Source organism: Gossypium arboreum, chromosome 8 (assembly GCF_025698485.1).
Source record: "Gossypium arboreum isolate Shixiya-1 chromosome 8, ASM2569848v2, whole genome shotgun sequence".
In the NCBI taxonomy this organism is placed as follows: Eukaryota; Viridiplantae; Streptophyta; class Magnoliopsida; order Malvales; family Malvaceae; genus Gossypium; species Gossypium arboreum.
Window position 1 is genome coordinate 8,881,274 of NC_069077.1, and position 15,120 is coordinate 8,896,393.

Genomic DNA, 15,120 nt, shown 5'->3' on the forward strand with positions numbered 1-15,120 from the left:
ACTGCTTTTTCTTAAAGTAGACACAACTGTCAAAACTACTTCTTTTGAAATCATGAGAAGTCATAAAGGAATCAAACCTCTTGTACCATTGTCTTGGTGATCTGTTTCAAACCGTAAAGGGACTTTTTCACAAAGCAAACATAGTCCTCTTTTTCGAGACTATAAAACCCTCTCGGTTGTTGCATGTAAATATCTTCCTCAAGTTCTCCATGCAAAATACGCTTTTACATCTAACTCGCTCAAGCTCCAAATCATGCATGGCAACAATACCAAGCAAAGCTCGAATCGAACTATGCTTAACAACCGGAGAGAACACATCAGAAGTCCACTCGAATTTGATCAGAACCCTTTGCAACAAGCCTTGCTTTATATCCGGTTCTTCAACTCCTGAGTCCCTTCTTTCTTTTAAACACCCATTTACAACGAATGCCTTTTTACCTTTAGGAAGTTTTACAAGATCCCATGTTCTGCTTTTTGTGGAGTGATTCCATCTCCTCTTGCATAGCAAACATCCACTTTTCTCGAGTCTTCACACTAATCGCCTCGGAATAATTAAATGGCTCTTGATTCGCATCTATATCTTCACCACATTTAAAGCATAAGCAACTAGATCAACCTCGGCATACTTCTTTGGAGGTTTAATTTCTCTTCTTGTCCTGTTTTTGGCGATAGAGTATTGCGGTGAAGAAGCAACTCTATTCTCAATTTTTGTATGGCTTGAGGAGTTGATTCAGATTAACGATGCTCCACCGCTTTTGGTTTTCTTTATTGGAAGAGTCTTTAAGAGATAAGTTAGGTAGCATAGCGCTTCATCAAAACAACATCTCTGCTAATCACAACTTTTCTATTTTCAGACACCATAACTTATAGCCTTTTACACCACTTTATAACCAAGAAAAACGCATTTAATGGATCTCGGTTCCAATTTTCCATTATCAACATGAGCATACGCAGACACCCAAAAATCTTTAAATCGAATAATTAGCGGGATTACCGCACCATACCTCTTGTGGAGTCTTTTTCTCAATGGCAACGGATGGAGATCGGTTGATCAAAAACATGCACGAGAGGTCGCTTACGCCCAAAATGACTTGATGAAGTTGGCATTTGACAACATACATCGAACCTTCTCCATGATCGCTTCGTTCATTCGCTTCGCAACGCCGCTTTTGTCAGGAGTATGACGAATCGTCAAGTGTCTCATGATCCTTCGACTTGCACAATTTATTAAACTCATCGTAATGTAACTCTAAGCCATTGTGCATGCGGAGGTATTTTATCTGCTTTTCCGTCTATTTTTCAATCATAATTTTCCAAGACTTAAATGTGGAAAACACATCGCTTTTCGCTTCGGAAGAACGCCCAAACTTTTCTCGAAAAATCATCAATAAAGGTTAGCATATAATTAGCTCCACCTCTCGAAGGCACTCGGACGGCCCCACAGATCGAAATGGATCTACTCCAACGCTTCCTTCGTGTTATGGATTCCTCTAGTGAATCGAACTCTCTTTGCTTCCCAAAACACAAGGTGCTCACAGAAATTCGGTTTGCAAATTCCTTGCCCATTAAGAAGTCCTCTTTGCTTAATTTTGCCATGCCATTCTCACTCATATGCCCTAGGCGCATATGCCAAAGTTTAGTAATATCATCATCGACAAGGAAGAGGAAGCGACAATTGCATCACCAAGAATAAGAGAACCTCAGAAACGATAACTTGGCAATCTTTCTTTGCCCTTTCATCACAACAAGGGACCCTTTGAAATCTTTAAAACCCCACTTTCACCGTGTATCTGCACTTTTGAATCAAGAGTACTCAACGAAATTAAATTTCTTTTCAATTCGGAACATGCCGCACGTCACTAAGTGTTCGACAACTCCATCAAACATCTTAACTTTAATTGTTCCAACACCGCGATTTTACATGAAGCATTATTTCCCATCAAAACAACACCTTCAGACATCGTTTCATAAGTTGTAAACCAATCCCGATTGGGACTCATGTGGAAGGTGCAACTGAATCAAGTATCCATTCCTCGCTTACTTTAGAATCATTGATGAAGCAACTAGAAGTTCACCATCGCGTAGTCTTCTACAACATCGCCTTCACCGAATTTTCCGGTTTTTTCCTTTTGATTCGCAGCCTCCTTTTAATCTTATTTTGTAGCTTATAGCACTCAGATTTAATGTGCCCTTTCTTCTTGCGAAGTTGCAAGTTTTACCTCTGCTTGAAGATTTCGATCTACCCTTAGATTTACCACGAGGATTCCTTTCCTGTGTTCTACCACGATCATCATCAACATTCCGGTCTTGTCTTCCACGAACAATGAGACCCTCTCCCCGAGAGTTGGGTTTAACCACAAGATGCTTCATCTTATCATACGAGGTTAAAGAATCATAAACCTCATCAACTGTGAGAGACTCATGGCTATATAAAATCGTGTCTCTAAAGGTTGAATAAGACGGGGCAACGAACAAAGTAGAATCAACCCTAGATCTTCCTTATCATATTGAACCTCCATGGCCTCCAAGTTTGAGAGAATTTCTTTAAACACCATTAAGTGTTCGTGTACGACGCACCTTCCTCCAAACGATGAGCATAAAGACGCCGCTTCATATGCAACTTGCTTGTTAGAGTTTTCGACATACATATTTGTTCTAGCCTCTTCCATAATGCAATGGCGCTTTTTCTCTTTCATCACATCCTGCAAAATTTCGTTGGACAAATGCGATGTAATTGTGTTAATGCCTTTCGATCCTTACGCTTCTTCTCTTCAACCGTTAATGTCGAAGGCATCTTATCTATCCTAGCAGGGCATCCTCTAGATCCATCTGTGCAAGAACCGCTTGCATCTTAATTTGCCACAACGCAAATGGTGTTGCGATCCAACAATGAATTTCATACTTCAAAGACGCCATTACCGTGATCGAGATGAATAACCCTAAGCTCGATACCAATTTGTGAAAAATAAAATAAAATAAAATAAATAAAAATAAAGAACACATAAATTTTACGTGGAAACCCTTTCGAAAAAAAACCACGGGCAGAGGAGAAGAAAATTCACTATGTCGAAAAATTTTTACTCAAATACAAGAGGAATAGACTATGTCTATTTATAGGCTTGCAAAGCCATATTCTAGTAGGATTGAAACACCTTATCCTAATCAATATAAAATAGATGGAGTTTAATAAGGTTTAAAACCTTATTCTAAAATAAAATAAAAGAAGTCTAGTTCTATATGGATTTTACTTTTATTTTATTTTCCATCGTATTTTATTTAAATAAGAATTTGGGTCACTTAATTCTAACAAACATAATTATCACTTTCTTTATTTAATGGAAATTAGCGATATGAATTCTATTATAAGTTTACAACAATTATCTCTATATAATAGTATGTGTGTAATATCACTTTGTTATAATGCAGACAAATGAAATTGTTATAGAGAGGATTGATAGTATATCTTGTGGTAGAGATGATGAAATACATTATGTCATGTAAATTTATTATTATATTAATTTGTAATTGCATAAATTTGAAAGGAACTAAAAAGATAATATCTTACCATTCTGGGGCTAAGGTCACTGCCTACCCTTATCTCCGCCTCTATATATCACTCCAAAACATTCTAAACACTTTTAGATATGCTATTGGCTGAACCCAAACAAAAAAGAAAGAAAACAGTATCCATAAGTAACTAATAAAGTTAATGTGAAATTATTTAAAGTTAGACTTGTTAATTTCGATCCAAACTCAAAAATCTGATTTAATCAAATAAAATTTAACACATAACCTACTTAGTTTAACCATAAAAAATCAACCTAAATATGTTCAACTCAAACTTGAATTAACTCGGAACCAAGCTATCTAAAATCTAGAACAATCTAAATTTGAAATGGTCAAAATCCAAAATGATTCAAAACTGTAACTATTCAACTCGAAACCGTATGATTTGAATCCAAAATGATGCAAATATTTTAGCCGGAGGTTTGGTGATGGTCAGTCCATACATGTTTATAGGGATCCTTGGCTCGATGGTTACTCGGGTTTCTACGTCGATTCCCCTCCGCTGGATGGATTGGAGGAACTGTGGGTTTTTGACCTTCTTAATGAGTCGGGCGCCACATTTATCCACGGATTGGAGGTAGCGAGCTTGTTGACGGATTGTTTGCCCCGGTTGATGCTGCACGTATTCTTTAGTTTCCGGTTAGCATTTATCCACGTCCGAACAGGTTTATATGGCATCATGATAGGGTGGGGATCTACACAGTTAAATCCGCCTATCGGTTTCTCTACAACTCGCTATCTATTGCCAATATATTCAGGATCAAGGGTCCATGGGAAAGTATTTGGAACGCTTGTTTACCTCCAAAGGTGAAGGACTTTATGTGGAGGTGTTTGCGACGTTTTGTTCCAACTCGTTGTCGTCTTGCTGAAAAGGGCTGCTCTGTTCCGCTACTATGTGTTCGGTGTGGAGCGTTGGCGGACCTTGATCATGTGTTGATCGCTTGACCGATAGCGACGGGAGTCTGGGATATGGCTCGGATTGTGCCTTTTGCTTTAACCGTCGAGAGTTGGTTCCCGTTGTTGCTTCAATATGGGGACGTGGTGGTGGTTGCCAAGGTAAAGGTGGGTGTTCTTCTTTGGTCATTATGGTATTTCAGGAATTTGTCTGTTTGGAAGAATGACCACTTTTCTTCGGCTCGTATTCATGACTTTGGCATCCAGTTCCTCCATGGTTGGCGACTTCCGTCACTTATTCCCATCGCTCACCAAATGCCCTTCTCACTGCTTGATTCATCTTGGACGCCACCCCCACATAAACAAATATATAAGGTGGCTGGTTTCAAATAAGGTGAAAGGAGGCCTTGTTCTATACGGCCCACCCTAGCAAGCCTCGAATTGCCTTATTACAGTCCACAAACAAATGTGGATTCTAAATTCTGTTTTTGTACTTTTAACTTTGGATTTTTTAATTTTTAGGGATACAGATTAAACATATATATAGTCGAATCTGCAATTTGATTTAGTATAATTATACATGTAAAACTTAAATTATGATTTATATGTATATATAAAACTTTAATTTGATCAACTTACACATTTAAAAATATATATTCATTTATTTTCATATCGAATTAATATAATTATTTGTGTGTACAATATATCAATATAAAATTGTGCTAATTCGATAATGTTGTTATTGATTTGTGAAAATTGAATAGAATCAAAATTTTATATATAAAATTATACAAAATCAAAGTTTATGGATAACATTGCATATTGGGTCAAAATTCAAGTATAGCTTTGATATTTATCTCTAAATTTTAAAATTTTAGTTCTCATTAAACAATAAATGTTAAGTTCATTAAGTTGAATTCTTCTATTTTTGAAATCTTACACCACGTTTGGTTCACTGGAACTGTGACACCCCTATCCTATCTCCATCGACGAAGTTAGGTCACGGAGTATTACGATAAAAATTTAAGCATTTAACATTACTATTTCATAAATATTCATCTATAAATACAATTAATTAAATCACATTCCAATTATAACAAACAGGCCCTAAAAATAGTTTGAGGACATTTTGGGGTTAATTTGAAGTAAAACAAAACAACTAATAAAAAGTTAAAAATTTAAATACATGGGACACAAGGCCGTGTGTCATAGCCCAGACTATGTAGACATTTGAAGTTCAAACACACGATCATGTGGATATTCAAATTAAGGTCATACAGCCGTATCGCACGTGTGCTTGCCCTTGTGTGTATTCGATGTTGGGTTGCACGGCCGTGTCACTGGTTGTGTCTCAGACCGTGTAACAAACTATTTTAAGATTGTGTCAAACCTGCGCCTAAAGACAATAAGACACACGGTCGTGTGAGTGGGCCGTGTACAGCGTATCTAACCCCTATTTCAAGCCATTTCACACACCATTCCTTGTGCAACAAGACATGCCATATCAAGCTCACTTCATAGGTTCAAAATCACATTCAAAACATCATTTCCATGCCAAAGTTTCATCCATCCTAAGCCTAACCAATATGTCATTCAAAGGAACCTCAATCAAAGACAACCAAACAAATAACTAGGCTAAGATAATACATTACTATAATCAACCTATTTCATTCAACGACAACCAAATTAACCAAATATAATTACATGTACACTTTCAACAAATTACCATTACAAGCCTCACCAACTAAACAAAATTTCAAGATTTCCATCCAAACAATCAAACACCTACATTCTAACCAACCAATTCACTAAAGAACTATTATGGATTAATACTTACATTAAGGTATAAAATCATTCAAAGTTATATAGCAACATATTATGCAAATAACTCTTACTATATTCATTTATAACCCTAAAGACCACTACACAACACATTATTGTCCTAAGTACATGTCAAAACATCAAAAGGAAATATCACTAACTTCGAATTTGGGATTGTCGTTGGATGCTGAGTTGTCAAAAAAAAAAGTAGGTACCTAACTTGCACAACAAGGAATAATTAAATAATGAGTAAGTTATTAACTCAAAGAACTACAATTACACTTAATGGCATTGATTTTATAATCCAAAACATATAATGTCTATTTCCATGAAATTTTACTATATAGTTCAATATGAACATTTCATATACCTTCATAATTCAACCTTTTTCCAATGGATCGATCAAACATTATCATTATGAGTCAATCCGTGAATGACACCCGGTGCCTAACGGATAAACGGTTTTGCGCCCAGTGCTAGTCAAATAACCGCCAATAAGTGTGCCCTACACTAGTCGGATAAACCAACGTGTCAAATGTGTACCCAGCACTAGTTGGATAAATCAACAATGAGTTGCGCCTAGCGCTAGTAGAATAAACCAACAATTACATACGTAATTACATCATTCCACAATTCTTCAATTCATAATTTAAATCATTTACATTAATCTTCTATATTGAATTTCTATAATCTACTCCATAACCATTTTCATATATATATATATATATATATATATATATCCATAACATTACATTCAAAATACTAATCATTTGAATATATATAATTGACTATCAAATTAGTTAAGTAAATAAAGTTTGAGTTTAATGATTACAGACTTACCAAAAATGCGTTAACTTCCGATGATCGAGGTCGATTACTCAATGACTTTCTTTTTTCCTCAATTAATGACCATTCTGCTCGTTTTTTGATCTAAATATTGTACAAGCCCAATTATGCCCGGCCCAAACTAAAAGACCAAACCCAATTAAATACAAACCCTAAAGCCCAAATCCTAGCCCCCGCAGAGAAGAGAAAAAAGAAGAATTTCAAGCCTCAAAGAAGACACTCTGGCCAACCAATGGTCGCCTCACGCACCACCACCAGATATGCTCCTCCATGCGTCGACACACCCATACCTCGCAAACACAAACAACAAAAACAAAGAAATTGCAATGGAGGAATGGGAGCATTTTTTTATTGTTATTGTAATCGGTTATAAAACCGAAGGGAGAAATTTTGTAAAAAAAAAAAAACGAACACCAGCAATCAAAAAATATACAAAAGGTTGATATTCGAGTTTATCTTCTCTGTTTTTTTTTATTTCGTTTCAATTCCTTTTTAATTTCTTTTTGTCTGTACTTACAAATCTATTAAACAAAAGTGGGCATAAAGAATAAAAGAAAAAGGAAAGGCTCACCTGAGTTACCTCGTGGCCCGTCGTCGGAAGTTTCTTTCCACGGTCGGAATCGGGCATGAAAGGAGTGAAAGCGGGCCTTTTTCTTTCGATTTTCGTGGGCATGAAGGGGTTCATCCTCGGATCTATTCAAAAGGGGGCTAAAGGTCCCTTTTTGCGCATCACCGGTCACCGGATTTGATGGTGGTGTGGTGGTGCGACGGACGGTCGTGGCCCTTTGGCCAAAGGAAAAGGGAGAGGAAGAGAGTTAAAAGAACTCTCTGTTTCTTTCTAAAAGAAAAAAGAATGCAAAAAAAAAAATGAAATTGGTCTTAATAAAAAACATGAAACGGCAGAGTTGTTTTCAAGGCAAAAGTGGGGCATTTGCACTATAGGTCCTTCAGTTTTACTACCCGCTTTCAACACCCCCTTTGGCTCTTAATTTTGCACTTTAATTTGTCCCCATGGATTTTACACTAGTCGCATTTTGGTCCTGCATGATATAAAGCGTATAAGGGCGGGGATATTCTCCTTATAAGTCCCTCTTTCTTTGCATGCATTCCATTCGGGTCTTTTCTCTTTTAAATTTGTCCCTTTAATTTAATTTTGTTTTTAATTTGGTCATAAACCTTCTAATGTCAAACTATTTGGCATATTCTGTTTATTTATTCTTTAGAAAAACATGTATTTAAACAATTATATATATATGTATTTTGCTTTAGATCTTTATATATATATATATATTAATTCTCTTAAAATTATTTTAGGAACCATTTATTTAAAATTGATTTATGGTATTCTTTTCAAATTGTTATTATTATTTTAGGTTACGAGTATATTTTATTAATTAGCTACTTTAAACGGTTTTATTATATATTACTTTAAATTATCTTGTATATTATTTACTTTATGATTTTCTTTTTATATACGTTATTTATTTTAAACTTTTACATATTATTTATTTTAAATTTATATACATTATGTAGTTAAACTATTTTATATATTATTTATTTTAAACCCTATATTAGTTATTTTAAATTGTTCTACATTGTTTATTTTAAAATTTTTTTATATAATGTTCCTTTTAGAATGTTTTCCATGTCATTTTGAATTATTATGTATATATTAATTATTTCACGTTGCTTTTTTATTTATTTTAAACCCTTTTTTATATATTACTTTTAAGTTGCTTATTATTTTAAATTTATAGAATGTTTATTCTTGAACTTTCTTTTATGGATCATTTATTTTCAAATTTTCATATGTTTTATTTTAAACTCTTTATACATTTCTTTATATATATATATATATATATATATATATATATATATATATATATATATATGTGAAGTTCTTTTATACTATGCTTCATTTCTATGTTTATCAAGTTTAATGTTAAATAATGTATGTTGTGAAATTATCGCTATTGCATGTACATTAATCTGCTTACTCGTGTTCATATTATTGCCATGCGCTTATGGAATATTTTATGCGTGAATCATTGTTCTATGTCGCACTATACTTTATTTCATATCATCGCCCCATAAATCAAACATCGTTACATTCATCCAATAAATTGTTTTATGTGAATCCAAACGAATAACACGTTGTTTAAGTATCAAATTCGCTACTATTCAAAAAATTTCAAAGTAAGGCAATGTTTCGCATTTTAGAACATCGAAGAATTGTGCCCTAACTTACGGGGTTTCGGTTCTCTCGTTGGTTCTAAATAGCTAAATATCCTTTTGAGTTTTGAAATACATGGATTTCCAATTAAAATTAAAAGACGACCTTGTGCTCGGGAATTCATGGTATTGTGTCCTAACTTACGGGATGTGATACTCCGATATTTCGAGATAAGGAAATTCTTAAACAATCAATTTAAGCTAATTCAAGAATTTTAAAATCAATATTTTAAATCCCTTCTCGATTTTTTTTCTTAATTTCCGACATTAAAGACATTTGATAATCAATTAGGTACCAATTTTTGGGCGTTACGAGGGTGCTAATCCTTCATCGTACGTAACTGACTCCTGAACCCGTTCTTTTATTTCGTGGACCAAAACTAATGATTTTAAAACAAAATGTTTTAAAGGTGATCCAATCACACCTAAAAAGATTGGTGGTGACTCCCGTTTCCGTTTTTTAAAATCGATTCCCATTTTCCAAAACTCGATTTGAAAATGGTTTCCACAGCTTGGCGACTCCACTGGGGATATCGAGAGTCGAGCCACAAATTGATTAATTTTTGTCCTTTGTCGAAAATTGAAAATTCATTTTTCGTTTTAAATCTACGATCCCTTCATTACATTTCATATGTTTTTCTTATAGTTTTCATCGTTTTAGCTTTATTTTCTTTATTGCCTCAGATTTTCTTATGTATATATTCTCACACATCGCATATTGCATTACATGACCGTTATGGTCACACCCTTTAAGTGAGAGTGAGAAACTATGCCTTCGTGAGGTTTTCACCTCCGCATGGGCTAGCGGATTACTTTTGGGATACATCCGTACCTGCGTCTTCGTGAGATTTTCATCTCTGTATAGCCATAGGGAAATGTATTCCCCTGAATCGAACTCGGTTCGTATGAGCCTATAATGGGCGAGGATCGAGGAATCTGTTGGTTCAGGTACTTTTACTTTAGAACCGAACTGCATGTAATGAGCCTTAAGAGCCTACCCTAGGTAGAACCACACCGAACCCTAGTGGTTACCCTATTAGGCGTTTATTTACTCCTTATTTGTTTTGAATTCTCTTCTTTGTATATAATACTAACTTGTTGTGTTTTGATTGTTTTCGCATGGCATCTCATCATAAAAGGGTGTTGATTTACGTTCGGTTACTAAATAGAAGAGTTTAGCATGGAAAAATGATTTCTTGATAGAGTGGAGGATAACGCGGCCGTCCGAGTGTGGTCCGAGAGAACGCAACAAGAGAAAGGAGATAGTTTGACCGAGGGATATGAATCGGAGTTGTGGGATTTCACTCGCATCAGTGTGACTCAAAATGACCTGCAAGAGTTAAGGGATATATGGAATAGTTGGAATGGCGAAGTCAAGCAACTTTTTTACTGTAACTACGGCGATTTACCCTATTTGCTCGATGTAAAGGTGGACAAGTACTTGTTCCGGGCTCTCGCGCAGTTTTAGAACCCTGCTTACAGTTGCTTCACCTTCGGAGGAGTTGATTTAGTACCTACTGTGGAGGAATACATGGCGTTACTTAATTGCCCGAAGATTCAGGCTGATAGGGCCTATTCAAGGCCTGTCAACATCCCTCCCTTTTTGAAGAAGTTGATGAATGTAATGGGGATGAGCGAGCAATGGGTTGCAGCCCGCAGCAAGCAAAAAGGGGATAGTAAGTGTATTCCTTGGAGGAATTTGAGGGACTTGATTCTTGCGCACCCAGATTCAAAGAAAAGGGTTGATGTTTTTGCCTTAAGCCTCTATGGTTTGATCATCTTTCCTAAGGCGCTAGGACACATAGATGAAGCGGTCTCAGATCTATTCGATCGGCTTGATAAATGTACTACACCTGTCCCGGCAATACTAGCAGAAACTTTCAGATCCTTGAATGCATGCCGGAGAGCAGGCGAGGGAAGATTTATTGGTTGTGCTCAGCTTCTTTTAGCTTGGTTCCACAGCCATTTCTGGAAGGTGGAGAAGGTCTCCTATCGGGTTTTCTCTAAGGATTATTCCCCATTAAGGGAATTCGTGGCCACACCGAGGCGAGACGACATCTCAGAAGAGAAATGGATAACTATTCTCCAGAATTTGCGGGCCGAAGACGTTGAATGGAGAGCTCCGTGGTTGATTCCTGATGAGATCTTATATAGGTGCGGTGATTTTGACTGGGTCCCTCTGGCCGGAATATGGGGAGCCGTTGGATACGCTCCACTGATGGTGTTAAGGCAATATTGATCAAGGCAATTTATATCGGTGACACAGGGTTTGGCACAATGTGAGTTCTCCTATAAAGACAATAATTATAAGAAGAGGACTCGCGAGATATCAGATGCATGGAACCAAGCTCGAAGAATGAAATGATTTACCACAGGCCCGATGACCACCCCCGGGTATGAATGGTGGTGGGGTAGGAGAGTCAACGACAACATCCCTAGGCCGAATCAAGGGAACACTCAACCGATAGAAGAGCATTTATGGGTTATCCCATCCGAGTTAGAGATCATTAAACAAGACTTTGAGAAAAGGAACTCAGAGTTGGGGAAGAAGATAGAGCAGCTAGAAGAAGAGAAAATGAAATTGGGATTAGACGTCGATATCCACAAGCTAGAGGCTGAGAAGTTAAGGAAAGGAAAGAACAAGGCCAAGGAAGGTTTGGATAGTTTGAAAATCGATTACAAGAAGCTGCGTATGTCAATAACAACTGCCGGTTTAGGTAAAACGTAAGAGCAATGGCGTCAAGAGATCAAAGTGGAAAAGACTAGAGCCGACTATTGGGAGAAAAGGTTTCAAGATGCCCAAATACGAGAGGACACTCTGAAAAAGAGTTTGTTAGAAAGCCAAAATGAAAAGGAGAAGTTACGTGCTCGGGTGGTTGAATTGGAAAGATCACTTCATCAACATCTTAGCTGTAATTCGATAATTGAGCTGAAAGCTAGTCTGAGCAGGATCGAAGAGTTGAAAGGGAAAGTAGAAGAACTCGATACTGCACTACGAGATAGTAAAATTCGAGTGGAACTGCTTGAGGCAAATAACGACCATTGCAGGGAACAGCTTCACCACTCTCAAAACCATATTAGAGATAGAGATTATGTCATGGGCGAAGCTGTGGCTCAGGTTCGAGAGGTAGCCGATCACTTGCAAACCTTGGCAGTCCAAGCTGATGTATTAAGCTTAAAGTACGAGTCAGAATCAGATCGAGGCCGAAAAATAGCTTGGCTCCTTAGAAAAATTAAGGCTTTGGGCATTAGGGTAAAGTCGTATATGTAATCATCCGTTTTATGTAAAGAAATTTTTCTTCTAGTGAAGTTCTTCTAATGAAATTGAATTGGAATCAGCGCCTCTTTTTTTTGCATTCATTCATTTGCATTACATTTCATCATGTGCATTAAATTTCGCGAAAAGACCCTGATTAAACAAAATTATTTCAGTTAATTTGGAAACCAACGAGAATCAACCAACCGAACACAGTTACTATACCCGCCGTAAAACCAAAGCAATAGATCAGAGATTAGAGAGAATAGAACAAATGCAAAGAGAAATGCAAGAGCAATTACAAGCACAGATGTAAGAGCAACTGGCTAAGATACAACAAGATATAAAGGAAAAAATGGAAGAATCCCAAAATAATCTGATAGGCCAGTTGGCGCAGTTGCTGGCTAGAGAACGCGAGAAATGGAAGAGCACCATGGGGAATGATAATGAAGACCCTATCTATCCTCCAGGCTTTGCTCCGATAAACACCCAACCACAATCGAAGGTGCATCCACGAACGGTATCCGTCACTATTAAGCCCCAGCAATACCAGGCCAATGCCTTGACACCAATAAACATTCCTATAGGATCATGCTCTAATCCCGGAGATAATCCAGCTAATCCATTTGTCCCGGACCTTGATGACATGGCAGAAATAGAGAAAGGAAAAGTAGATATGGCAAAACAACTCGATAATCGGTGCAAATGGCTTGAGGAAAAGTTCAAAGCAATGGAAGTGGCGATTCTTGTCGTATGGATCGATGCCAAGGACTTAAGCTTGGTCCCGATCCGGTGCTCCCACCAAAATTTAAAACCCCGAATTCAAAAGTATAACGGACGAGCCCTGAAGCTCATATTACGATGTTCGTCAAGGATGACAGGTATGTTAACAATGATCAGCTGTTAATCCACTGTTTCCAGGACAGTCTGATCGGATCTGCGGCCATGTTGTATAACCAGCTCAGCCGTGCCCAAATTGGTTCGTGGAAGGACTTGGCTCAAGCTTTCATGAAACAATACGGTCACGTGACGGACATAGCACCTGACAGAATTGCCCTACAAAACATGAAAATGAAGCCGAGTGAGAGCTTCAGACAGTACGCACAACGGTGGAGGGAAATAGTGATGCAAGTCCAGCCACCCCTCTTAGAGAAGGAAATGACCATGCTATTTATCAACACTCTAAAGGCCCCATTCATTAACTACATGTTAGGAAGTGCTACTAAAAGCTTCTCGGACATTGTAATGTCCGGGGAGATGATAGAAAATGCGGTAAGATGTGAGAAGATTGAAGCGGGGGAAAATGCCAAGAGAAGGCTCTAAGAAGGAAAGAAAACGAGGTGAACAATGCGAGCGCATATCATAAGGGTTATTCCAAGCCGGTCACAGTAAACCAGCTGAGGGCAGTGACTACTAGCCATCAGGGCTCCGCGAGTCAAGATTCCAACCCAAGGCCTAACACGGAAAGAGTCCAGTTCACGCCAATCCCAATGACGTATAGGGAGCTTTAGCAGAATCTGTTTGATGCGCATGTAGTGTCTCCCTTTTACCTAAAACCCATGCAACCTCCATTCCCAAAGTGGTATGATACAAACGCGCAATGCGAATACCATGCAGGAATTACGGGGTATACAATTGAGAACTGCACGGCCTTTAAAAAATTAGTCGAAAGGTTCATAAAGATGGGCATTGTGAAGTTCGATGATCCCACAAAACCTAATGTGGCGGGAAATCTGTTACCCAGTCATTCAGACAATGGAGTAAATGCGATAAGCGAAAGAGGAGGAATGAGAACTAAGATGGACGTATCGGAGGTAAAGACCCCGTTGAGGTGGGTTTGGAAGAAAATAGGGGAAGAAGGTTTACTTTTACAAGGTTTAGAGGAGAAGCCTGAATGAGGGAAGTACTATTGTGAATTCCACGACGAGGAAGGGCATGAGATCCAAAAGTGCGATGAATTCAGGGCTCTGGTACAGAGATTGATAGAAAATAAAGAGATCGAATTCTTTGAGTACACCGAGGGCCCGAAGGGAGAAGATGTTTGCACGTTAGAGCAAGGGCCAACCAACAATGTCCGAATGGTCAATCACCCGATCGTAATTATATCCCGACCAAGAGTCAATGAAGTCAGAGTACCAATTGCGCCAAAAGTCATAATTCAAAAGCCCGTTGCTTTCCCTTATAAGGATAACAAAAGGGTTCCTTGGAATTACGACTGCAACGTAACGATCTCGGGAGGGGAGAATCCAGTTGGCACTTCGGAAAAAGGTCAAGACGAGGGTTTCTATACACGTAGCGAAAGGCGTTATACTCCGAACATAAAGGCAGAATCAGCTAAAGGAAAATCCGTGGTCGTTGAACAAGAAAAGGAAAAGACGACCAGACCTAAATCACCCGTCAATGCGCCTGTAACTGAAAAAGAGGCTAAAGAATTCTTAAAATTCTTAAAACACAGCGAGTGCAGTGTTGTGGAGCACTTGCACAAACAGCCAGCTCGTATATCC